This window comes from Ranitomeya imitator, chromosome 7 (genome assembly GCF_032444005.1).
Source record: "Ranitomeya imitator isolate aRanImi1 chromosome 7, aRanImi1.pri, whole genome shotgun sequence".
Taxonomy (NCBI): domain Eukaryota; kingdom Metazoa; phylum Chordata; class Amphibia; order Anura; family Dendrobatidae; genus Ranitomeya; species Ranitomeya imitator.
The window spans coordinates 80,869,687-80,896,192 of record NC_091288.1 but is presented as its reverse complement, the minus strand read 5'-3'; positions in this window follow the sequence as shown (position 1 = coordinate 80,896,192).

Sequence of the window (26,506 nt, the reverse complement as noted above, 5' to 3'; positions counted from 1 at the left end):
GTGGCAAATGCCAAGCGTCCTGCATGGTGTTGGGCTGTGAGCACAACCCCCATCTGTGGACGTCGGGCACGCAGATCACCCATATGGAGTCAGTTTCTAACCGTTTGTGCAGACACATGCACATTTGTGACCTGCTAGAGTTCATTTTGCAGGACTCTGGCAGCGCTCCTCCTGTTCCTCCCTGCACAAAGGCTGAGGCAGCAGTCCTGCTGCTGGGTTGTTGCCCTCCTATGGCCCCCTCCACATCTCCTGGTATACTGGCCTGTCTCCTGGTAGCGTCTCCAGCCTCTGGACACTATGCTGACAGACACAGCAAACTTTCTTGCCACAGCTCGCATTGATGTGCCATCCTGGATGAGCTGCACTACCTGAGCCACTTGTGTGGGTTGTAGAGTCCATCTTATGCTACCACGAGTGTGAAAGCACAACCAACATTCAAAAGTGACCAAAACATCAGCCAGAAAGCATTGGTACTGAGATGTGGTCTGTGGTCCCCACCTTTAGAACCACTCCTTTATTGAGTGTGTCTTGATAATTGCCAATAATTTCCATCTGTTGTCTATTCCATTTGCACAAGAGCACGTGAAATTGATTTTAAAACAGTGTTGCTTTCTAAGTGGACAGTTTGATTTTACAGAAGTTTGATTTACTTGGAGTTATATTCTGTTTAAGTGTTCCCTTTATTTTTGAGCAGTGTATATTTGGGGTGATTTGGTATATTGCACCAACTATTTATTATACAGTATAATTGAATGTGCTAATTGCATACTTTTTACCTAGAGGCTAAGGCTGGTTTCACACTAGTGTACGGGAGGACTGCGGATGGCAGCTTACTTCCTCCATGAAACCCCACCTACGCTCCGCCTACTACTCTTTGCGTGCTGCGTTGCTCTATGTACTTATCTTTAACATTGGGTACGCAGGCCATGCGAATGTATGCAGTTGCCTCCGCATGCGGCGTTTTGATGCTGCGCCGAACGCAACAGGTTGCATTTTGTTGCGCTCAGCGCAGCGTCAAAATGGCGCATGCAGAGGCATCTGAATATATCTGTATGGACTGCGTACTCAATGTTAAAGAAAGGTACGCAGGGCAATGCAGCACGCAAGGAGTAGTAGGCGGAGCGTAGGCGGGGTTTCATGGAGGAAGAAGGGAGCAAGTACGCTGCCATCCGCAGCCCTCCGGTAAGCTTGTGTGAAACCAGCCTTATTCTTAAGGGATTACTAATGTTTTGCACTTTAATTAGCAATGCACTTTAATTAATTATCCATCATCTACTTTTTTCCCCTGTGGTTTCCCCTTTTTTCTTTAATTAATTTAATTCTGTGTACATTTTGCCTTTTAATGTTTTTCTTTTAATCTAATCATTGTACTTGTGCTGGCACTCTTTTGCACACAGTGCAACTTTTGCCACCCACTGTTTAATAAAGATGTTTCTGCTACTCTTGTCCCATTACAATTCTTCGTAGATCCTTGCCTAGTGGTTTCTTTGGTTCTTCTCATTTCAAATGGTTTGCCATTCAACCCTTTAGGACATACATGCCACTATTATTATTATTATTTATTATAATAGCGCCATTTATTCCATGGCACTTTACATGTGAGGAGGGGTATACATAAAAAAAACAGGTACAATAATCTTGAACAATACAAGTCACAACTGGTACAGGAGGAGAGAGCACCCTGCCTGCGTGGCCTCACAATCTACAAGGGATGGGTGAGGATACAGTAGGTGAGGATAGAGCTGGTCGCGCAGTGGTTTGGTCGATCAGTGGTTATGCAGGTTGTAGGCTTGCTATGTTCTTTTTGAAGGTTTCGGTGGTAAGCGAGAGTCTGATAGGTTGTGGCAGTGAGTTCCAGAGTAGGGGTGATGCGCAAGAGAAATCTTGGATGCGATTGTGGGAAGAGGAGATAACAGGGGAGTAGAGAAGGAGATCTTGTGAGGGTCGGAGGTTGCTTGCAGGAAAGTACTGGGAGACGAGGTCACAGATGTATGGAGGAGACAGGTTGTGGATGGCTTTGTATGCCATGGTTAGGCTTTTGTAGTGGAGTCTCTGGGTAATGGGGAGCCAGTGAAGGGATTGACAGAGGGGAGAGGCCGGGGAATAGCGGGGGCAGCAGAGTTTAGAATAGATTGGGGGGGTGCGAGAGTGTTAGAGGGGAGGCCACACAGCAGAAGGTTACAGTAGTCGAGGCGGGAGATGATGAGGGCATGGACTAGGGTTTTTGCAGATTCTTGGTTTAGGAATGTACGGATCCGTGAAATATTTTTGAGTTGAAGGCGGCAGGAAGTGGAAAGGGCTTGGATATGTGGTTTGAAGGAGAAATCAGTGTCAAGGAATGAATGAAGTAATGAATATGGACCCGACTTCACTCCCATAGGGGTAGCGCTGCATATTCATTACTGTATTGACCGGTACCATGTGACCGCTCACTACAGGAAGAAGCTGCCGGGGAACAGACATGCAGGGACCGCTCCAGGAGCAGATGAGTATAGCGCAGTGCGCGATATTCACCTATTCCCCGTTCCACCATCGGCGCCGCTGCATCTTCCCTGTCCTCTGCAGTGATGCTCAGGTCAGAAGGCGCGATAACGTGATTAGTGTGCGCGCCACCCTCTGCCTGAACAGTCAGTGCAGAGGACTGGGAAGACACAGCGGCGCCCATCGATGAAACGGGGAGAAGGTGAATATAGCAAGTGACGGGGGCTGAGCAACGAGAGGTATGTCATTTTTTTTTTATTGCAGCAACAGCATAAGGGGCAAATGGCTGTATGGAGCATCTTATGGTGCCATGTGCAGCATTATATTGGGGCAAATATCTGTATGGGGCATCCTATGGGGCCATGTGCAGCATTTAATGGGGTAAATATCTGTATGGAGCATCTTATGTGGCCATGTGCAACATTATATGGGGCAAATATCTGTATGGAGCCATGTGCAGCATTATATGGGACAAATATCTGTATGGAGCATCTTATGGGGCCATGTACAACATTATATGGGGCAAATATCTCTATGGAGCATCTTATGGGGCCATAATCAGCAATTGTGGAGCATTATATGGGGCAAATGTCTGTATGGAGCATCTTATGGGGCCATAATCAACATTTGTGCAGCATTGTATGGGGCGTATTTTGTATGGAGCATCTTATGGGGCCCATCATGAACTGTATGGAGCATTATATGGGGCTCCTGATTCAATATGGATATTCAAAAACACTTAAACTACTGATGTTTCAATTAATTTTACTTTTATTGGTATCTATTTTTATTTTTTAAATTTACCAGTAGCTGTTGCAATTTTCCACCCTAGGCTTATACTCGAGTCATTAAGTTTTCCCAGTTTTTTGTGGCAAAATTAGCCGTCTCGGCTTATACTCGGGTCGGCTTATAATTGAGTATGTACGGTACTTATTTCATGCAATAAATTGCAATTTAATTATTTAAAAATCATATAATGTGATTTTCTGTTTTTATTTTTAGATTCTGTCTCTCACAATTGAAGTGTACGTACGATAAAAATTACAGTTCTCTCCATTCTTTGTAGGTGGGAAAACTTGCAAAATTGGCAGTGTATCAAATACTTATTTTCACCCTTATAAATGTCCATATAATAAACATACAGTCTATATGTATCGATCTCAAAATACAATGCTGCAAATTGTAATAAAAAACAACAAAAAAGTGACATACAAAAATCTATTTAGTATCTAGAGATGAATTTCTATGTGCCAGCGTATAAAGAAGAAGGGCATTATTTAAACACATAAGTAAAAAACATTCTCCTATGCTTGGCAATGTAGCCAGTGGCTCACAGCTAAATCTGCTGTGTTGTGGCTGGCAGCTTAAGCTGCTGTGTGTCATACAAGAAGTTGAGAGTTTGAATCCCAGAGAAGTTAAAGAAAAGCAGAGAATTACAGTATGTCTATATGTAAATGTTATACATAGTACCGGCAGATGCTGACCCAAGGAAGAACTGAGTTATCTTATCATCTGTGCCTAGCAAGGCAAGAGCAGGACACATTGCTAGGTTGTGCAGACTGTCCTGATTACATCTGAAGTCAGATCATCTCCCTTACTTTGGGACAGTCCTTCTTGATCTGGGACAGTTGGGCGATGTGCTAAATAGCAGAGGTCACTTGGGTCATAGGCTAGTTTTCAGATTCAATATAGGACTTTGGTTCGTTGTGCCCACCACCATCATCATCAACTTGGGTTTAATGAAGTTGTTTATTATAATTTATAAGAAATAGACCCTGGAGAAACTGATTTTCTCCAAATTAACAGCAGATAAAAATTCTGCTGCTTTTTGTGGACCATTGCTGTGTCAGTCTTGACTCACTGGAGGCATCTCTGGTATACTGATGGGCCAGACCCTATCCTACGCAAATAATCCCACCATACAGTGATTGCCGTATCACGCCCACCTTTTGCTGTCATACAGTGCCCAAACAAATCAACAGCAACCAGGCACACAAGTAAACAAATGTAACTGATGATCATCACAATATTGAATTGGATCAGTATAAAAAAAAAACATTCATTGTCGCATTACATTTACAAGCAATTAAAAAATGCACAAGATGCCAAACTTTAGTTCCTGGCTACTAATGTTAGATGACCCAAAAATGAGAACAAAAATATGCAGAAAACAAGCCTTAGTGAGTAAAATAAAAGAAATATACAGTATAGCATAGAAAATAATCAAAATGGCAGAAAATAATAATGAAGTATTAGATATTCAAATGTGAAATATATACCAATAATTGGGGCAGTTGGGAAAGACTTTGTGGGCTTTGAGTCCCTGCAGCTTCATCAGGTGACACACAATGAAGTCCACGTGTCTTCCTTATAAAGGGTAACAAAAGTAAAATCTTACCTGGATTTCATTAATTTGTAAATATATTGTGTCATCGTATAGGTATTTTGTAGTGATTTAATAACATTATGTGATATCCTTTTGTAAAATATGGGTATTTTTTCGGACTATTAGACATCACGCATCAGACCATAAAACGCACCTAGGTTTTAGAGGGAAGCAAAAAAGGTGGTCATGACATACTGTTATGGGGGGAGGGGGAATCTGCTATTGACGCTGTTATAGGAGTAATGTCTTCCAATTCTGTACTAACATCCCGTATCCTGGTATATATGTCCCCACCCAGGTACTCTATATATAGCCCCCAATGCAGGTTTACATGGCCCCCATCCCCATCGTGGCATGCATGGCTCCCCTCATCCTTGTATCCATGGCCCACATCAGCAGTGAATAATTCATTATTTTAACAGTGGGCTCACGCGTTAGCTGCAGCAGTTGACTCCTGCCTTCCATGTCCCGGTACTCCACTGCTGCCGCTCCTTCATCCACAGCCCCAATATAAGTTACATCCGGACTATAAAATGTACCCTCCACTTTCTTCAAAAATTTTGGAGGAAAAAAGTGCATCTTACAGTCCCAAAAATATGGTAACTGTGCTTATCTAATACTCCAATACAGTGCAAAAATATTAATTAAGGCCCAATTCCTCAAAGCTTTTATGCCAGTATTCTGAAGTAAAAAGCTTTGAATAGTAGCAAAATTATGGCGCAACTCGTGGCTGCGCTAACATTTTGTGTATTAACCGCAGCTCATGAAATTCATGACGAGCGGCAGCAGTATTATCTATGCCATAAGTTTTATTTCAGCATGGGCTGGAGTAGGATATGTGGCAAGATGCACACAGAGGTGTACACTGCTCGTCTGCTGCTCCTGAATCAAGAAGAGATGTACGCCTCTTCAAAAATCAGGAGCTCCTAACTGAAGCACATCTCCTCAAGACTGGTGTGACACAGGTGTATCAGTCATTCTGGATCCAGCTGTAGAAGGTCATTGCGCTTCGCTCTGCAAGCACCGGCAAGCACCAGAATACTTTTTATCTCTGTTGTATAGTGATATCTTTTTCACTCTAGGACCTAGCAGTGACCTTCACCTTGTGCTGCTGATAGACACACCCTTGCTGGATGTTTATATACCTTTAGTCTCTTCAGAAAGGTGCTGGTGATAGCTCTATCTTCCTCTGTCCAGGTTTGAAATGCTAGTAATCGACTAGTGTCTTCATGGAGGATTGTTGGCATGATCTCTATCGGGTCTTCTCCAGTTAAGTGTATTCCCTCGGTTGTGTACCCGTGTTGTCTTTAGTTGTAATTAGGGCTGACTAGCACACCCCGTCCCCCATCTAGGGCCTATTGCTAGAGGCAGTCAGTGATTAGGCCCCTGCTCGGCGATAGGTGTGGAACCTATTTAGGGACGTTAGATCAGTCAGGGAGTTGTCAGGTCTCCTTAAGGGTCTCCACATCCCAATTGCATCTTATTTGTGCTTTCTCTCTCTTCCTGTTGTAGTGCACTTAGTTCTTCCCTCACTCTGCGTGACCTAATGTGAACAATGCCGGTCTTGACGAGTCAGGCACTTAATATATGTATTTGTTAAAGGGAATCTTTCATCTTTTTGTGTACTTTGTATTGTGACAGAGAGCTGCTAATCAGTGCTGGGGGCATGGCTGGATTACTCTGCTCATGCCGAGTTGTCCTGTAATGATAATCTCCTTCTGATAAAACACCAATTGTATTGAATGGCAAAACACAGCCCAGTAAGTGATCCATCACTCAAATCAGGGTCTTTGTGTCTATGTAATGCTGCTTACAGATTACATGGCAAAAAAACCTGCTAACAAATTCCATTTAAATAAGGTTCATAACCCTAGGGCACTTCTATATTTATTGATATATAAAATTCTCATATGGTAATTTGTTATATATTTTGGATTAGTTAGACATATCGTATAGAGCAACATTCTGTTACACCTCGCTATACTTACCTGACCAGCCGGCGCGCTCCCGACGCTCCTCCTCGCTCCTCTCCATCTGGATTCCCCGGCGTTCATCCCCTCGGCGGTCCGCGCATGCGCAGACGTGCTCCTCTCACCGCTGGGGCTTCTTGGAGGTCGTGACCCGCTGGCTCCGCCCCCAATATGGCGGCGCCCATCGGGTATTTCTCCCCTGCATCTGCCTGGGTAAGACGCCTGTAACAACTCTGCTGGCATCACGTCATGGCCTCACATCTCTCACACTATCTTACCCACTGCTCCAGGCCATGATGTGGTTTCTGTTTCATGCCAGCTCCATGTTCTGTGTCTCTGCTCTGTGCATGTTTCATGGCTATGTGTATAGGGAGCCGGCACCTGAACTCTCTGGTTCTTATAGGAATCAGGTGCATCTGTCTAATCAGTTCCTGACCAATTATCAAGAGGCCTCCTGTATATAGTGCAGCTCCACCCTGTGGTCTGGGCCTGTGCAATGTGTTAGCTCAGTTAGTGTTTAGCTGCTGAGTTTGCCTGGCCTTGCTCTGAGTTACTCCCTCTCTGGAGGCTTTTCTCTGTGCTATTATAAAGCAACACACCCTCATATCCAGTAACAGGATCCCTTCATAAACCAACACTATACGTCAATATAGAACTATGAAGACTCTGGATCAAGACGATAATACTAAAACCACAATTTTATTAGAAAAAATCTAAAAATACATATAGATAATATATATAATGTAACACACTGGTGAGACGTTAAAATAAACGAATACAGGGTCAGAACAGAAGCTCCAGACTAGTACAACCCCCTAACATATATCACATAACAGGTCAAAAGTGACCATAATCGGCTAATAAATCCCTCAATGGTACTGGTAAAGCAGTAATCCCACAGGACTTAAGACACTGTTCCTACACTCCAATACAGCAGTATCAGCATAGACGCAATAGTCTCCAAAGAATTGGAAGAAGCTAGCAGCTAGGAGTGATATCTACCTGTGGTCATACTGGAACCAGAGAGGGAGGGGTCGTACCGGCTGAGCGCACCTCCTCCTTTTCTCTGTGCTATTGCCTTGATCTTGTAGTCCGCCCTCCAGGAGGCAGAATATCCTGGTCCCTGTGTCTTTGTCCCTGTGTCTTTGTCCCTGTGTCTTGTTCCATTGCCTTGTCTGTACTTTGTCTTTTCTCGGTCTCCTTGTCTGTGGCTCCCTTCCCTGCTTTGTCTTTCCTTGTGTTCTCAGTCTGCTTACACTCCGCACTCTTGCGGCTCTGCACTCAGACCTTGCTTCGCACTCTCTGGCTTTGCTCTGTGGCTCCGCTCTTTGCGGTTCTATCTGGCTTCGCTCTTTGCGGTTCTATCTGGCTCCGCCTCCTGTGTTTCTGCACTTGGCTCCGTCTCTGCTCTTGGCTCCGCCTCCAGCGTCTCCGCTCTTGGCGTTACCTCCAGCGTCTCCGCTTTTGGTTCCGCCTCCAGCGTCTCCGCTCTTGGCTCCGCCTCCAGCGTCTCCGCTCTTGGCTCCACCTCCAGCATCTCCGCTCTTGGCTTCGCCTCCAGCGTCTCCGCTCTTGGCTCCGCCTCCAGCGTCTCCGCTCTTGGCTCCGCCTCTAGCGTCTCCGCTCTTGGCTCCTCCCCCAGCGTCTCCGTTCTTGGCTCTGCCTCCAGCGTCTCCGCTCTTGGCTCCGCCTCCAGCGTCTCCGCTCTTGGCTCCGCCTCGAGCGTCTCTGCTCTTGGCTCCGCCTCCAGCGTCTCTGCCCTTGGCTCCGCCTCTTGCGGCTCCGCCCTTGGCTCTTCCTTCTCCTTCTCTTCTCTTAGTTCCACCTTCTACTTGTTACTTAGTCCTCCTGTCTGAACAGGTTCCAACCTGTTTCACATACCTGCCTGCAGACCGGTCCCTACCGGTTCTTCCTATGTTCCAGCCGTACCCGCCTGCCTACCAGAGAGCCAGCCGTGTCTGCCTGCCCGCCAGTGTCTCTGTTGTACCCGTTTGCCTGTCTGTGTCCCAGCCGTGCCCGTCTGTCAGCCAGAGTGCCAGCCGTGCCCGCTCCGTTCCTTAGTGGGATCAGCAGCCACAGCCAGACATCACCCTGGAGTGGCACCTGGTAGCTTCCTATTGCACAAGTCTGACCTCACCATCAGAGGCTCCAGCGAACATCTAGGAAGCTACTTAGTTACGCCCCTTCCAGGGAAGTTTGGTCTGTGGTCCAGTGGGGCCACACCCCCGTATGCCCGCGCCAACCAGTCTGGGCGTGTGCGTGACAGTTTGCACAGGCCATGGTCCCCGCTGAGTCCCATGTGCCTTCGCTCTCGGAGCAAGATGAACTCTCTTCTTGCCAGTATTGGCCTCTGAGGAAAATGTTTACCCAGTCTGAAAGCCAGTCCTTCACTGCTCCATCCCCTATTGTCATCTCTAATGAGCTGTTTGATCGACTTCAAGCCTGCGCTCCTAATGACGAATCCAAGCCAGCAGATCCTCCATGCTACTATGGGGACCCAAAGCAATGTCGTGTGTTCCTGGAGCGGTGCTTGCGTTATTTCAAGTGGCATGCTACCCAATTCCCCACTGACTGGTTGAAAGTAGGTTTCTTAATGGCCTACCTTAGAGGCGATGCTTTGATGTGGTGCGACCCCCTTTGGGAAGCAGGGGACCCCATCATCTCGAATCTGCCGGCCTTCCTGGTGGCCTTCTGTAAAGCCTTCAATGAGCCAAGTACTGCATCTCCTGAAAAGTCTTCCCCTTCAAGCTCACAGAGACGGTCAAGATGAAAGAAACCTGTAGGTAAACCGTCACTTCCGTTCATGACCGTCCAAGACTCATCTGTTCCACAACCCGCCAAAACGGCCACCTGAGCAAGATCCAAGAGGTCTAATAAAAGGGGTCTGGCAAATCTGCAGCCTGAATCTGGTGCTGAGATTGAAATACGGTATCCCTGTGGTTGTAAAGAACATTCAGATGGTCTTTGCCCTGTGAAGCCTGTACTCCAAAACCCTGGGCCAGTAGGAGAGGCTGCCCCTGGCGACAGTACTTCCTCCCCATCAAAGTTAATGACTGTTTCTCTGCCTTCTGGGAGCTTGGTGTGTTTGAGCCGCCTATCATTTGGAGTCAGTGTATGGTCTCCGTTCTACAACTCCAGAACCCGGTGTGGGCGTTGCCTGATAATGGCCGAGCCCTGCTAAAGAGCAGTCTAGTCCTGCAAGGACAACTACAGCTCCAAGTTGGGGCCTTATGCACGAAGAAGTTTGTTTTCCGTATGCTGTCTGTTATGCCCATGGGTCATTCTGAGCCAAGGACTCTACCACCCGCTCTGGTCAAGAGTTCCAGTAAAGTGCTTCGTTTGAACTTACCCAGTCTTGAGAAGTGTCTGGTTCCCATGCGTCAAAGACACTCAGCAGTGTCATCTTCTTCAGCTGGTCTGCTAGTTGTCGAGTCAAGGTGTGCTGACATCACTTAAGATGGGGAAACGGTGACGAGGTCTGTTATGACCTGGTGGTTAGGACAATAATGGACCTGGTGGTTAAGAACACACGGAATGACCTGATAGTTACTAATAATATAGGACGAGCTCTGAGACGTGGGAACTCTGCTGACCGCAATCCCTAATCCTATCACACACACTAGAAATAGCCGTGGATTGCTCCTAACGCTCCCTATGCAACTCGTCACAGCCTAAGAAACTAGCTAGCCCTAAAGATAGAAATATAAAGCCTACCTTGCCTCAGAGAAATTCCCCAAAGGACAAGGCAGCCCCCCACATATAATGACTGTGAGTAAAGATGAAAATTACAAACACAGAGATGAAATAGATTTAGCAAAGTGAGGCCCGACTTACTGAACAGACTGAGGATAGGAAAGGTAACTTTGCGGTCAGCACAAAAAACTACAAAAAGACCACGCAGAGGGCGCAAAAAGACCCTCCGTACCGACTCACGGTGCGGAGGCGCTCCCTCTGCGTCCCAGAGCTTCCAGCAAGCAAGACAAAAATCAAAATAGCAAGCTGGACAGAAAAATAGCAAACAAGAGAAAAACAAGCAGGAACTTAGCTTCTGCTGGGAAGACAGGTCACAAGAACGATCTAGGAGTGAACTAGACCAATACTGGAACATTGACAGGTGACATGGAGCAATGATCTAAGTGGAGTTAAATAGAGCAGCCAGCTAACGAATTAACCTCGTCACCTGTGGAAGGAAACTCAGAAGCCGCAGCCCCACTCACAACCACCAGAGGAAGCCCATGGACAGAACCAGCCGAAGTACCATTCATGACCACAGGAGGGAGCTTGACAACAGAATTCACAACAGTACCCCCCCCCCCTTGAGGAGGGGTCACCAAACCCTCACCAGAGCCCCCAGGCCGACCAGGACGAGCCAAATGAAAGGCACGAACCAGATCGGCAGCATGAACATCGGAGGCAAAGACCCAGGAATTATCTTCCTGACCATAACCCTTCCACTTTACCAGGTACTGGAGTTTCCGTCTCGAAATACGAGAATCCAAAATCTTCTCCACCACATACTCCAACTCCCCCTCAACCAACACCGGGGCAGGAGGATCAACGGATGGAACCACAGGCGCCACGTATCTCCGCAACAACGACCTATGGAACACCTTATGGATGGCAAAAGAAGCTGGAAGGGTCAAACGAAACGACACAGGATTGAGAACCTCAGAAATCTTATATGGACCAATGAAACGAGGCTTAAACTTAGAAGAGGAAACCTTCATAGGAACATAACGAGACGACAACCAAACCAAATCCCCAACACGAAGTCGGGGACCCACACAGCGCCGGCGGTTAGCGAAACGTTGAGCCTTCTCCTGGGACAATGTCAAATTGTCCACCACATGAGTCCAAATCTGCTGCAACCTATCCACCACAGTATCTACACCAGGACAGTCCGAAGACTCAACCTGCCCTGAAGAGAAACGAGGATGGAAACCAGAATTGCAGAAAAACGACGAAACCAAAGTAGCCAGGCTGGCCCGATTATTAAGGGCGAGCTCAGCCAAAGGCAAAAAGGACACCCAATCATCCTGATCAGCAGAAACAAAGCATCTCAGATATGTTTCCAAAGTCTGATTAGTTCGTTCGGTTTGGCCATTTGTCTGAGGAAAAAGACAAATCAATGCCCATCCTAGCACAAAAGGCTCGCCAAAACCTCGAAACAAACTGGGAACCTCTGTCCGAAACAATGTTCTCCGGAATGCCATGTAAACGAACCACATGCTGGAAAAACAATGGCACCAAATCAGAGGAGGAAGGCAATTTAGACAAGGGTACCAAATGGACCATCTTAGAGAAGTGATCACAAACCACCCAAATGACCGACATCTTTTGAGAGACAGGGAGATCCGAAATAAAATCCATAGAGATATGCGTCCAGGGCCTCTTCGGGACCGGCAAGGGCAAAAGCAACCCACTGGCACGAGAACAGCAGGGCTTAGCCCGAGCACAAGTCCCACAGGACTGCACAAAAGAATGCACATCCCGCGACAAAGACGGCCACCAAAAGGATCTAGCCACCAAATCTCTGGTACCAAAGATTCCAGGATGACCAGTCAACACAGAACAATGAACCTCAGAGATAACTCTACTAGTCCATTTATCAGGGACAAACAGTTTCTCCGCTGGGCAACGGTCAGGTCTATCAGCCTGAAATTTTTGCAGCACCCGCCGCAAATCAGGGGAGATGGCAGACAAAATTACCCCCTCTTTGAGAATACCCGCCGGCTCAGGAACACCCGGAGAGTCGGGCACAAAACTCCTTGACAGGGCATCAGCCTTCACATTCTTAGAGCCTGGAAGGTACGAAACCACAAAATCAAAACGGGAGAAAAATAGCGACCAACGAGCCTGTCTAGGATTCAACCGTTTGGCAGACTCGAGATAAGTCAAATTCTTGTGATCCGTCAAGACCACCACGCGATGCTTGGCTCCTTCAAGCCAATGATGCTACTCCTCGAATGCCCACTTCATGGCCAACAACTCTCGATTGCCAACATCATAATTGCGCTCAGCAGGCGAAAACTTTCTAGAAAAGAAGGCACATGGTTTCATCACCGAGCCATCAGAACTTCTTTGTGACAAAACAGCCCCTGCTCCAATCTCAGAAGCATCAACCTCGACCTGAAACAGGAGTGAAACATCTGGCTGGCACAACACAGGGGCAGAAGAAAAACGACGCTTCAACTCCTGAAAAGCTTCCACAGCCGCAGAAGACCAATTGACCACATCAGCACCCTTCTTGGTCAAATCAGTCAACGGTTTAGCAACACTAGAAAAATTACTGATGAAGCGACGATAAAAATTAGCAAAGCCCAGGAACTTTTGCAGACTCTTCACAGATGTCGGCTGAGTCCAATCATAAATGGCCTGGACTTTAACAGGGTCCATCTTGATAGTAGAAGGGGAAAAAATGAAACCCAAAAATGAAACCTTCTGAACTCCAAAGAGACACTTTGACCCCTTCACAAACAAAGAATTCGCACGAAGGACCTGGAACACCATTCTGACCTGCTTCACATGAGACTCCCAATCATCCGAGAAGACCAAAATATCATCCAAATATACAATCAGGAATTTATCCAGGTACTCTCGGAAGATGTCATGCATAAAGGACTGAAATACTGATGGAGCATTGGAAAGCCCGAATGGCATAACCAGGTACTCAAAATGGCCCTCGGGCGTATTAAATGCTGTTTTCCATTCATCGCCCTGTTTAATACGCACAAGATTATACGCACCACGAAGATCTATCTTGGTGAACCAACTAGCCCCCTTAATTCGAGCAAATAAATCAGACAGCAGCGGCAAAGGGTACTGAAATTTGACTGTGATCTTATTAAGAAGGCGGTAATCAATACAAGGTCTCAAAGAACCATCCTTCTTGGCCACAAAAAAGAACCCTGCTCCCAATGGTGACGACGACGGGCGAATATGACGCTTCTCCAAGGATTCCTTTACATAACTCCGCATAGCGGCGTGCTCTGGCACAGATAAATTGAACAGTCGGCCCTTAGGAAACTTACTACCAGGAATCAAATTGATAGCACAATCGCAATCCCTATGAGGAGGTAGGGCACTGGATTTGGGCTCATCAAATACATCCCGGTAATCCGACAAAAACTCCGGGACTTCAGAAGGGGTGGATGATGAAATAGACAAAAATGGAACATCACCATGTACCCCCTGACAACCCCAGCTGGACACAGACATAGATTTCCAATCCAATACTGGATTATGGACCTGTAGCCATGGCAACCCCAAAACGACCACATCATGCAGATTATGCAACACCAAAAAGCGAATATCCTCCTGATGTGCAGGAGCCATGCACATGGTCAATTGGGTCCAGTACTGAGGCTTATTCTTGGCCAAAGGCGTAGCATCAATTCCTCTCAATGGAATAGGATACTGCAAGGGCTCCAAGAAAAAACCACAGCGCCTGGCAAACTCCAAGTCCATCAAATTCAGGGCAGCGCCTGAATCCACAAATGCCATAACAGAATAGGATGACAAAGAGCAAATCAGAGTAACGGACAAAAGAAATTTCGACTGTACCGTACCAATGGTGGCAGACCTAGCGAAACGCTTAGTGCGCTTAGGACAATCGGAGATAGCATGAGTGGAATCACCACAGTAAAAACACAGCCCATTCCGACGTCTGTGTTCTTGCCGTTCAGCTCTGGTCAAAGTCCTATCACACTGCATAGGCTCAGGTCTATGCTCAGATAATATCGCCAAATGGTGCACAGCTTTACGCTCACGCAAGCGTTGATCGATCTGAATGGCCAAAGACATAGACTCATTCAGACCAGCTGGCATGGGAAATCCCACCATGACATCCTTCAGGTTTTCAGAGAGACCCTTTCTGAAAATTGCTGCCAGGGCACATTCATTCCACTGAGTGAGTACAGACCACTTCCTAAACTTCTGACAATATATCTCTACCTCATCCTGACCCTGACACAGAGCCAGCAAGATTTTCTCTGCCTGATCCACTGAATTTGGTTCATCATAAAGCAATCCGAGCGCCAGAAAAAACGCATCAACATCACGCAATGCCGGATCTCCTGGCGCAAGGGAAAATGTCCAGTCTTGAGGGTCGCCACGAAACAAAGAAATAATGATTTTCACTTGTTGAACGGGGTCACCTGAGGAGCGAGGTTTCAAAGCAAGAAACAATTTACAATTATTTTTGAAATTCAGAAACTTAGATCTATCCCCAAAAAACAAATTAGGAATTGGAATCCTAGGCTCTAACATCGGATTCTGAACCACAAAATCTTGAATGTTTTGTACCCTTGCAGTGAGATTATTCATACAAGAGGACAGACCTTGAATGTCCATATCTACACCTGTATCCTGAACCACCCAGAGGTAAAGGGGAAAAGAGAGACAAAACACACTGCAAAGAAAAAAAATGGTCTCAGAACTTCTCTTATCCCTCTATTGAGATGCATTAATACTTTGGGCCAACTGTACTGTTATGACCTGGTGGTTAGGACAATAATGGACCTGATGGTTAAGAACACACGGAATGACCTGATGGTTACTAATAATATAGGACGAGCTCTGAGACGTGGGAACTCTGCTGACCGCAATCCCTAATCCTATCACACACACTAGAAATAGCCGTGGATTGCTCCTAACGCTCCCTATGCAACTCGTTACAGCCTAAGAAACTAGCTAGCCCTAAAGATAGAAATATAAAGCCTACCTTGCCTCAGAGAAATTCCCCAAAGGAAAAGGCAGCCCCCCACATATAATGACTGTGAGTAAAGATGAAATTTACAAACACAGAGATGAAATAGATTTAGCAAAGTGAGGCCCGACTTACTGAACAGACTGAGGATAGGAAAGGTAACTTTGCGGTCAGCACAAAAAACTACAAAAAGACCACGCAGAGGGCGCAAAAAGACCCTCCGCACCGACTCACGGTGCGGAGGCGCTCCCTCTGCGTCCCAGAGCTTCCAGCAAGCAAGACAAAAATCAAAATAGCAAGCTGGACAGAAAATTAGCAAACAAGAGAAAAACAAGCAGGAACTTAGCTTCTGCTGGGAAGACAGGTCACAAGAACGATCCAGGAGTGAACTAGACCAATACTGGAACATTGACAGGTGGCATGGAGCAATGATCTAAGTGGAGTTAAATAGAGCAGCCAGCTAACGAATTAACCTCGTCACCTGTGGAAGGAAACTCAGAAGCCGCAGCCTGTTGTGAATTCTGTGGCAGAGCTCCCTCCTGTGGTCACAAGTGGTACTTCGGCTGGTTCTCTCTGTGAGCTTCCGTTGGTGGAGGAAAGTGGTACTGCGGCTTCTGAGTTTCCTTCCTCAGGTGATGTGGTGAAGTCGTTAGGTGCTGCTCTATTTAACTCCACCTAGTGCTTTGATCCTGGCCTCCAGTCAATGTTCTAGTATTGGACCTGTTTCCTCCTGGATCGTTCCTGTGGCCTGCTGCTCTGCATAGCTAAGTTCCTCTTTGCTATTTGTTTGCTGTTTTTTTTCTGTCCAGCTTGTCAATTTGTTTTTTACTGCTTGCTGGAAGCTCTGGGACGCAGAGGGTGTACCTCCGTGCCGTTAGTTCGGTACGGAGGGTCTTTTTGCCCCCTTTGCGTGGTTTTTGTAGGGTTTTGTGTTGACCGCAAAGTTACCTTTCCTATCCTCACTCTGTTCAGAAAGTTGGGCCTCACTTTGCTAAATCTATTTCATCTCTACGTTTGTCTTTTCATCTTAACTCACAGTCATTATATGTGGGGGCTGCCTTTTCCTTTGGGGTATTTCTCTGAGACAAGGTAGGCTTATTTTCTATCTTTCTATCTGCCTTTAGTGTGGTTTGAGAGGATTAGGGATTGCGGTCAACAGAGTTCCCACGTCTCAGAGCTCGTTCTTGTTTTTTTGGGTTATTGCCAGGTCACTGTATGTGCGCTGACCTCTATGTCCATTGTGGTACTGAATTACCTTTCACAACAGTACTGGAGGCCCAAAGTACTAATGATTCTCAATAGAGGGAAAAAAGAAGTTCTGAGACCATTTTTTTTTCTCTGCACTGTGTTTTGCCTTTTTTTTTCCCTAGACATTTGGGTGGTTCAGGACACAGGTGTAGCAATGGACATTAAAGGTCTGTCTTCATGTGTGGATCAGCTCACGGCAAGAGTACAAAGTATTCAAGACTTTGTGGTTCAGAATTCTATGTTAGAACCGAGAATTCCTATTCCTGATTTGTTTTTTGGAGATAGAACTAAATTTCTGAGTTTCAAAAATAATTGTAAACTATTTCTGGCTTTGAAACCTCGCTCCTCTGGTGACCCAGTTCAACAAGTTAGGATCGTTATTTCTTTTTTGCGTGGCGACCCTCAGGACTGGGCATTTTCTCTTGCGTCAGGAGATCCTGCATTAAGTAATATCGATGCATTTTTCCTGGCGCTCGGATTGCTGTACGATGAGCCTAATTCTGTGGATCAGGCAGAGAAGAATTTGCTGGCTCTGTGTCAGGGTCAGGATGAAATAGAGGTATATTGTCAGAAATTTAGAAAGTGAACCTGAGCCTATGCAGTGCGATAGGACTTTGACCAGAGTTGAACGGCAAGAACACAGACGTCTGAATGGGCTGTGTTTCTACTGTGGTGATTCCACTCATGCTATCTCTGATTGTCCTAAGCGCACTAAGCGGTTCGCTAGGTCTGCCACCATTGGTATGGTACAGTCAAAATTTCTTCTGTCTGTTACCTTGATCTGCTCTTTGTCATCGTATTCTGTCATGGCATTTGTGGACTCAGGCGCTGCTCTGAATTTGATGGACTTGGAGTATGCTAGGCGTTGTGGGTTTTTCTTGGAGCCCTTGCAGTGTCCTATTCCATTGAGAGGAATTGATGCTACGCCTTTGGCCAAGAATAAGCCTCAGTACTGGACCCAGCTGACCATGTGCATGGCTCCTGCACATCAGGAGGTTATTCGCTTTCTGGTGTTGCATAATCTGCATGATGTGGTCGTGTTGGGGTTGCCATGGCTACAAGTCCATAATCCAGTATTAGATTGGAAATCCATGTCTGTGTCCAGCTGGGGTTGTCAGGGGGTACATGGTGATGTTCCATTTTTGTCTATTTCGTCATCCACCCCTTCTGAAGTCCCGGAGTTTTTGTCGGATTACCGGGATGTATTTGATGAGCCCAAATCCAGTGCCCTACCTCCTCATAGGGATTGCGATTGTGCTATCAATTTGATTCCTGGTAGTAAGTTTCCTAAGGGCCGACTGTTCAATTTATCTGTGCCAGAGCACGCCGCTATGCGGAGTTATGTAAAGGAATCCTTGGAGAAGCGTCATATTCGCCCGTCGTCGTCACCATTGGGAGCAGGGTTCTTTTTTGTGGCCAAGAAGGATGGTTCTTTGAGACCTTGTATTGATTACCGCCTTCTTAATAAGATCACAGTCAAATTTCAGTACCCTTTGCCGCTGCTGTCTGATTTATTTGCTCGAATTAAGGGGGCTAGTTGGTTCACCAAGATAGATCTTCGTGGTGCGTATAATCTTGTGCGTATTAAGCGAGGCGATGACTGGAAAACTGTATTTAATACGCCCGAGGGCCATTTTGAGTATCTAGTAATGCCATTCGGACTTGCCATTGCTCCATCAGTGTTTCAGTCCTTTATGCATGACATCTTCCGAGAGTACCTGGATAAATTCCTGATTGTGTACTTAGATGACATTTTGATCTTCTCGGATGATTGGGAGTCTCATGTAAAGCAGGTCAGAACGGTGTTTCAGGTCCTGCGTGCTAATTCTTTGTTTGTGAAGGGATCAAAGTGTCTCTTTGGTGTTCAGAAGGTTTCATTTTTGGGGTTCATCTTTTCCCCTTCTACTATCGAGATGGACCCTGTTAAGGTCCAAGCCATCCATAATTGGACTCAGCCGACATCTCTGAAAAGTCTGCAAAAGTTCCTGGGCTTTGCTAATTTTTATCGTCGCTTCATCTGCAATTTTTCTAGTATTGCTAAACCATTGACCGATTTGACCAAGAAAGGTGCTGATTTGGTCAATTGGTCTTCTGCTGCGGTGGAAGCTTTTCAAGAGTTGAAGCGTCATTTTTCTTCTGCCCCTGTGTTGTGTCAACCAGATGTTTCGCTTCCGTTCCAGGTCGAGGTTGATGCTTCTGAGATTGGAGCAGGGGCTGTTTTGTCGCAGAGAACTTCTGATTGCTCGGTGATGAAACCATGCGCCTTCTTTTCCAGGAAGTTTTCGCCTGCTGAGCGAAATTATGATGTGGGCAATCGAGAGTTGCTGGCCATGAAGTGGGCATTCGAGGAGTGGCGTCATTGGCTTGAAGGAGCTAAGCATCGCGTGGTGGTCTTGACTGATCATAAGAACTAGACTTATCTCGAGTCCGCCAAGCGGTTGAATCCTAGACAAGCTCGTTGGTCGTTGTTTTTTGCCCGTTTTGACTTTGTGATTTCATACCTTCCGGGCTTTAAAAATGTGAAGGCGGATGCTCTGTCTAGGAGTTTTGTGCCCGACTCTCCGGGTGTATCTGAGCCGGCGGGTATCCTCAAAGAGGGAGTAATTGTGTCTGCCATCTCCCCTGATTTGCGGCGGGTGCTGCAAAAATTTCAGGCTAATAAACCTGATCGTTGCCCAGCGGAGAAACTGTTTGTCCCTGATAGGTGGACGAATAAAGTTATCTCTGAGGTTCATTGTTCGGTGTTGGCTGGTCATCCTGGAATCTTTGGTACCAGAGAGTTAGTGGCTAGATCCTTTTGGTGGCCATCTCTGTCGCGGGATGTGCGTACTTTTGTGCAGTCCTGTGGGATTTGTGCTCGGGCTAAGCCCTGCTGTTCTCGTGCCAGTGGGTTGCTTTTGCCCTTGCCGGTCCCGAAGAGGCCTTGGACACATATCTCTATGGATTTTATTTCAGATCTTCCCGTCTCTCAAAAGATGTCAGTCATTTGGGTGGTCTGTGATCGCTTCTCTAAGATGGTCCATTTGGTACCCTTGTCTAAATTGCCTTCCTCCTCTGATTTGGTACCATTGTTTTTCCAGCATGTGGTTCGTTTACATGGCATTCCAGAGAATATCGTTTCTGACAGAGGTTCCCAGTTTGTTTCGAGGTTTTGGCGAGCCTTTTGTGGTAGGATGGGCATTGACTTGTCTTTTTCCTCGGCTTTCCATCCTCAGACTAATGGCCAGACCGAACGAACCAATCAGACCTTGGAAACATATCTGAGATGCTTTGTTTCTGCTGATCAGGATGACTGGGTGTCCTTTTGCCTTTGGCTGAGTTCGCCCTTAATAATCGGGCCAGCTCGGCTACCTTGGTTTCACCGTTTTTCTGCAACTCTGGGTTCCATCCTCGTTTCTCTTCAGGGCAGGTTGAGTCTTCGGACTGTCCTGGTGTGGATAGTGTGGTGGACAGGTTGCAGCAGATTTGGACTCATGTAGTGGACAATTTGACTTTGTCCCAGGAGAAGGCTCAACGTTTCACTAATCGCAGACGCTGTGTGGGTCCCCGACTTCGGGTTGGGGACTTGGTTTGGTTATCTTCTCATCATATTCCTATGAAGGTTTCCTCTCCTAAGTTTAAACCTCGTTTTATTGGTCAGTATAGGATTTCTGAGGTTCTTAATCCTGTGTCTTTTCGTCTGACCCTTCCAGATTCTTTTTCCATACATAACGTATTCCATAGGTCATTGTTGCGGAGATACGTGGCACCTATGGTTCCATCTGTTGATCCTCCTGCCCCGGTTTTGGTGGAGGGGGAGTTGGAGTATATTGTGGAGAAGATTTTGGATTCACGTGTTTCAAGGCGGAAACTTCAGTATCTGGTTAAGTGGAAGGGTTATGCTCAGGAAGATAATTCCTGGGTCTTTTCCTCTGATGTCCATGCTCCCGATCTTGTTCGTGCCTTTCATATGGCTCATCCTGGTCGTCCTGGGAGCTCTGGTGAGGGTTCGGTGACCCCTCCTCAAGGGGGGGGTACTGTTGTGAATTCTGTGGCAGAGCTCCCTCCTGTGGTCACAAGTGGTACTTCGGCTGGTTCTCTCTGTGAGCTTCCGTTGGTGGAGGAAAGTGGTACTGCGGCTTCTGAGTTTCCTTCCTCAGGTGATGTGGTGAAGTCGTTAGGTGCTGCTCTATTTAACTCCACCTAGTGCTTTGATCCTGGCCTCCAGTCAATGTTCTAGTATTGGACCTGTTTCCTCCTGGATCGTTCCTGTGGCCTGCTGCTCTGCATAGCTAAGTTCCTCTTTGCTATTTGTTTGCTGTTTTTTTTCTGTCCAGCTTGTCAATTTGTTTTTTACTGCTTGCTGGAAGCTCTGGGACGCAGAGGGTGTACCTCCGTGCCGTTAGTTCGGTACGGAGGGTCTTTTTGCCCCCTTTGCGTGGTTTTTGTAGGGTTTTGTGTTGACCGCAAAGTTACCTTTCCTATCCTCGCTCTGTTCAGAAATTTGGGCCTCACTTTGCTAAATCTATTTCATCTCTACGTTTGTCTTTTCATCTTAACTCACAGTCATTATATGTGGGGGCTGCCTTTTCCTTTGGGGTATTTCTCTGAGGCAAGGTAGGCTTATTTTCTATCTTCAGGCTAGCTAGTTTCTCAGGCCGTGCCGAGTTGCATAGGGAGCGTTAGGCGCAATCCACGGCTGCCTTTAGTGTGGTTTGAGAGGATTAGGGATTGCGGTCAACAGAGTTCCCACGTCTCAGAGCTCGTTCTTGTTTTTTTGGGTTATTGCCAGGTCACTGTATGTGCGCTGACCTCTATGTCCATTGTGGTACTGAATTACCTTTCACAACAGCAGCCCCACTCACAACCACCAGAGGAAGCCCATGGACAGAACCAGCCGAAGTACCATTCATGACCACAGGAGGGAGCTTGACAACAGAATTCACAACAGAGGTCTCCACACATCTCCAATGACTATACCAGTAAACAGTTAGTCGTCGAGTCAAGGTGTGCTGACGTCACTGAAGATGGGGAAACGGTGACGATGTCTCCACACATCTCCAGCGACTATACCAGTAAACAGTTAGTTGTCGAGTCAAGGTGTGCTAACGTCACTGAAGATGGGGAAGCGGTGACTATCTCGCCACACATCTCCCACGACTATTCCTGTAATCTGTTCCTAGGAACATCCCCGCCGTTTGGACGATTTCTTCTGGATAACGGGCAGAAGATGGTTCCTATGTGGATACCTTCAGCGTCCTTGTGGCCGGCTGGTGAAGATTTCAAAACAGAAGTTTGTTCACCTCAATTTTTCTCTGACCCGGTGGAGCTGTTGTTCTCCTCTCTCATCTCTAATTACTTTTCTTGTGTTCCGTATCTAAGAACATCTCTGCTACCTGTCAGGCAAAAGTTGAATCCTATGAGAAGGCTTCCAGCTTCCATGTGTCCGGCTGGTGAAGATGTTAAGACAGCAGCATTCAATTCCCTGTTACCTGTCTACCTGAAGGAGGTGGTCCAGCTCATTGTGGAAGCTAACCCTGTTGAGCACCAAGAGACTTTGTTTTATGAGATTCCTGGTGACCTGCCTGCCTTATTCTACCCTGAAGATGTCATGTTGGCCTGGACTATGTGTGCTCCTATCCTTCTTCTACAAGTTATTCTGGCGGGCTTGAAGAAGAGGGGCCGTAAAGAGGGGGTACTGTAACAACTCTGCTGGCATCACGGCATGGCCTCACATCTCTCACACTATCTTACCCACTGCTCCAGGCCATGATGTGGTTTCTGTTTCATGTCAGCTCCATGTTCTGTGTCTCTGCTCTGTGCATGCTTCATGGCTATGTGTATAGGGGGCCGGCGCCTGAACTCTCTGGTTCTTATAGGAATCAGGTGCATCTGTCTAATCAGTTCCTGACCAATTATCAAGAGGCCTCCTGTATATAGTGCAGCTCCACCCTGTGGTCTGGGCCTGTGCAATGTGTTAGCTCAGTTAGTGTTTAGCTGCTGAGTTTGCCTGGCCTTGCTCTGAGTTACTCCCTCTCTGGAGGCTTTTCTCTGTGCTATTGCCTTGATCTTGTAGTCCGCCCTCCAGGAGGCAGAATATCCTGGTCCCTGTGTCTTTGCCCCTGTGTCTTGTTCCATTGGCTTGTCTGTACTTTGTCTTTTCTCGGTCTCCTTGTCTGTGGCTTCCTTCCCTGCTTTGTCTTAACTTGTGTTCTCAGTCTGCTTACACTCCACACTCTTGCGGCTCTGCACTCAGACCTTGCTTCGCACTCTCTGGCTTTGCTCTGTGGCTCCGCTCTTTGCAGTTCTATCTGGCTTCGCTCTTTGCGGTTCTATCTGGCTCCGCCTCCTGTGTTTCTGCACTTGGCTCTGTCTCTGCTCTTGGCTCCGCCTCCAGCGTCTCCGCTCTTGGCGTTACCTCCAGCGTCTCCGCTTTTTGTTCCGCCTCCAGCGTCTCCGCTCTTGGCTCCGCCTCCAGCGTCTCCGCTCTTGGCTCCGCCTCCAGCGTCTCCGCTTTTGGCTCCGCCTCCAGCGTCTCCGCTCTTGGCTCCGCCTCCAGCGTCTCCGCTCTTGGCTCCGCCTCCAGCATCTCTGCTCTTGGCTCCGCCTCCAGCGTAGCCGCTCTTGGCTCTGCCTCTAGCGTCTCCGCTCTTGGCTCCGCCCCCAGCGTCTCCGCTCTTGGCTCTGCCTCCAGCGTCTCCGCTCTTGGCTCCGCCTCCAGCGTCTCCGCTCTTGGCTCCGCCTCCAGCGTCTCCGCTCTTGGCTCCGCCTCCAGTGTCTCCGCCCTTGGCTCCACCTCTTGCGGCTCCGCCCTTGGCTCTGCCTTCTCCTTCTCTTCTCTTAGTTCCACCTTCTACTTGTTACTTAGTTCTCCTCTCTGAACAGGTTCCAACCTGTTTCACATACCTGCCTGCAGACCGGTCCCTACCGGTTCTTCCTATGTTCCAGCCGTACCCGCCTGCCTACCAGAGAGCCAGCCGTGTCTGCCTGCCTGCCAGTGTCTCTGTTGTACCCGTCTGCCTGCCTGTGTCCCAGCCGTGCCCGCCTGTCAGCCAAAGTGCCAGCCGTGCCCGCTCCGTTCCTTAGTGGGATCAGCAGCCACAGCCAGGCATCACCCTGGACTGGCACCTGGTAGCTTCCTATTGCACAAGTCTGACCTCACCATCAGAGGCTCCAGCAAACACCTAGGAAGCTACTTAGTTACGCCCCTTCCAGGGAAGTTTGGTCTGTGGTCCAGTGGGGCCACACCCCCGTATGCCCGCGCCAACCAGTCTGGGCGCATGCGTGACAATGCCTTTGCGTCTATCATGTTTGCTGGTTATTACCAGCATCTCTTTAGGTTCCTAGGCTCCGTGCATCTCTTGCTTTGTTTGCAGATTGGCTATGCCCTCCTGTACCGTGTTCCTGCTGTGCCATCCAGTCCCATGTTCCTGACGTGTCCTCCAGTTCCGTGTTCCTGCTGTGCCATCCAGTCTCGTGTTCCTGACGTGTCCTCCAGTTCCGTGTTCCTGCTGTGCCATCCAGTCTCGTGTTCCTGACGTGTCCTCCAGTTCCGTGTTCCTGCTGTGCCATCCAGTCTCGTGTTCCTGACGTGTCCTCCAGTTCCGTGTTCCTGCTGTGCCATCCAGTCTCGTGTTCCTGACGTGTCCTCCAGTTCCGTGTTCCTGCTGTGTCATCCAGTCTCGTGTTCCTGATGTGTCCTCCAGTTCCGTGTTCCTGCTGTGCCATCCAGTCTCGTGTTCCTGACGTGTCCTCCAGTTCCGTGTTCCTGCTGTACCATCCAGTCTCGTGTTCCTGATGTGTCCTCCAGTTCCGTCTTCCTGCTGTACCATCCAGTCTCGTGTTCCTGATGTGTCCTCCAGTTCCGTCTTCCTGCTGTAGCATCCAGTCTCGTGTTCCTGACGTGTCCTCCAGTTCCGTGTTCCTGCTGTACCATCCAGTCCCGTGTTCCTGATGTGTCCTCCAGTTCCGTGTTCCTGCTGTGCCATCCAGTCTCGTGTTCCTGATGTGTCCTCCAGTTCCGTCTTCCTGCTGTACCATCCAGTCTCGTGTTCCTGATGTGTCCTCCAGTTCCGTGTTCCTGCTGTGCCATCCAGTCTCGTGTTCCTGATGTGTCCTCCAGTTCCGTGTTCCTGTTGTGCCATCAAGTCTCGTGTTCCTGATGTTTCCTCCAGTTCCATGTTCCTGCTGTACCATCCAGTCTCGTGTTCCTGATGTGTCCTCCAGTTCCGTCTTCCTGCTGTACCATCCAGTCTCGTGTTCCTGATGTGTCCTCCAGTTCCGCCTTCCTGCTGTACCATCCAGTCTCGTGTTCCTGACGTGTCCTCCAGTTCCGTTTTCCTGCTGTACCATCCAGTCTCGTGTTCCTGATGTGTCCTCCAGTTCCGTCTTCCTGCTGTACCATCCAGTCTCGTGTTCCTGAGGTGTCCTCCAGTTCCGTGTTCCTGCTGTACCATCCAGTCCCGTGTTCCTGATGTGTCCTCCAGTTCTGTGTTCCTGCTGTGCCATCCAGTCTCGTGTTCCTGATGTGTCCTCCAGTTCCGTCTTCCTGCTGTACCATCCAGTCTCGTATTCCTGATGTGTCCTCCAGTTCCGTGTTCCTGCTGTGCCATCCAGTCTCGTGTTCCTGATGTGTCCTCCAGTTCCGTGTTCCTGCTGTGCCATCCAGTCTCGTGTTCCTGATGTGTCCTCCAGTTCCGTGTTCCTGCTGTACCATCCAGTCTCGTGTTCCTGATGTGTCCTCCAGTTCCGTCTTCCTGCTGTACCATCCAGTCTCGTATTCCTGATGTGTCCTCCAGTTCCGTGTTCCTGCTGTGCCATCCAGTCTCGTGTTCCTGATGTGTCCTCCAGTTCCGTGTTCCTGCTGTGCCATCCAGTCTCGTGTTCCTGATGTGTCCTCCAGTTCCGTGTTCCTGCTGTACCATCCAGTCTCGTGTTCCTGATGTGTCCTCCAGTTCCGTCTTCCTGCTGTACCATCCAGTCCCGTGTTCCTGACGTGTCCTCCAGTTCCGTGTTCCTGTTGTGCCTACCAGTACCGTGTTCCTGCTGTGCTTGCCAGTTCTAGTTCCCGTTGTTTTCGTCTACGTGTGCCTTCATCTTCCCTGTCAGTACTTTGCCTTTTACTACCTCCATTTGTCCTGTGCCTCCGCCATTCCAGTCTCCTCAGTAGCTCCTTCCCTCCGTCCTCAGTTCCCTCAGCGCTAACCTCAGTCGTCCCTTTGGCTCTGGCAGTTGCGGCTACACCCCCCTTGGGCCTGTCCCTAACACTCCCTGTTCAGGGGGTGGCCTCATCTGGTTCACTCGATCTCGGGGGCTCTGTAGTCATGACCCAGAGGGCCCACTCCTTAGTTCTGACACATTCCTTACCCTCTTTTTTGTTGTTGTAACCTGTGAGCAGATAGAAAAAAAATGACACCGTGTATTACTAAATATGAATTCTGGCACACCTCATGTATAATAGTTTCCATTCATTTTTTTCTTGGATAATCCCTTGGAATTGTCGATCTTGGGATATTGAAGTGCTTAATGAAGGTATCTGCTTAGTCTTTTGCAGAAGTTTTTTTATAACACAAATTATAATGTACTGAATGTGGCAGACAATGCACTCACTGCGAGCGGCCGATAATGAGCGCCGAAAATGAGTGTCCCCCTGCAGGTCTCTGTATTGATGACTGGGCCAGAGATCACTGTGCAGACACAAGCACCAGTTACAAGGAGAAAGATTAGCTAATGTCC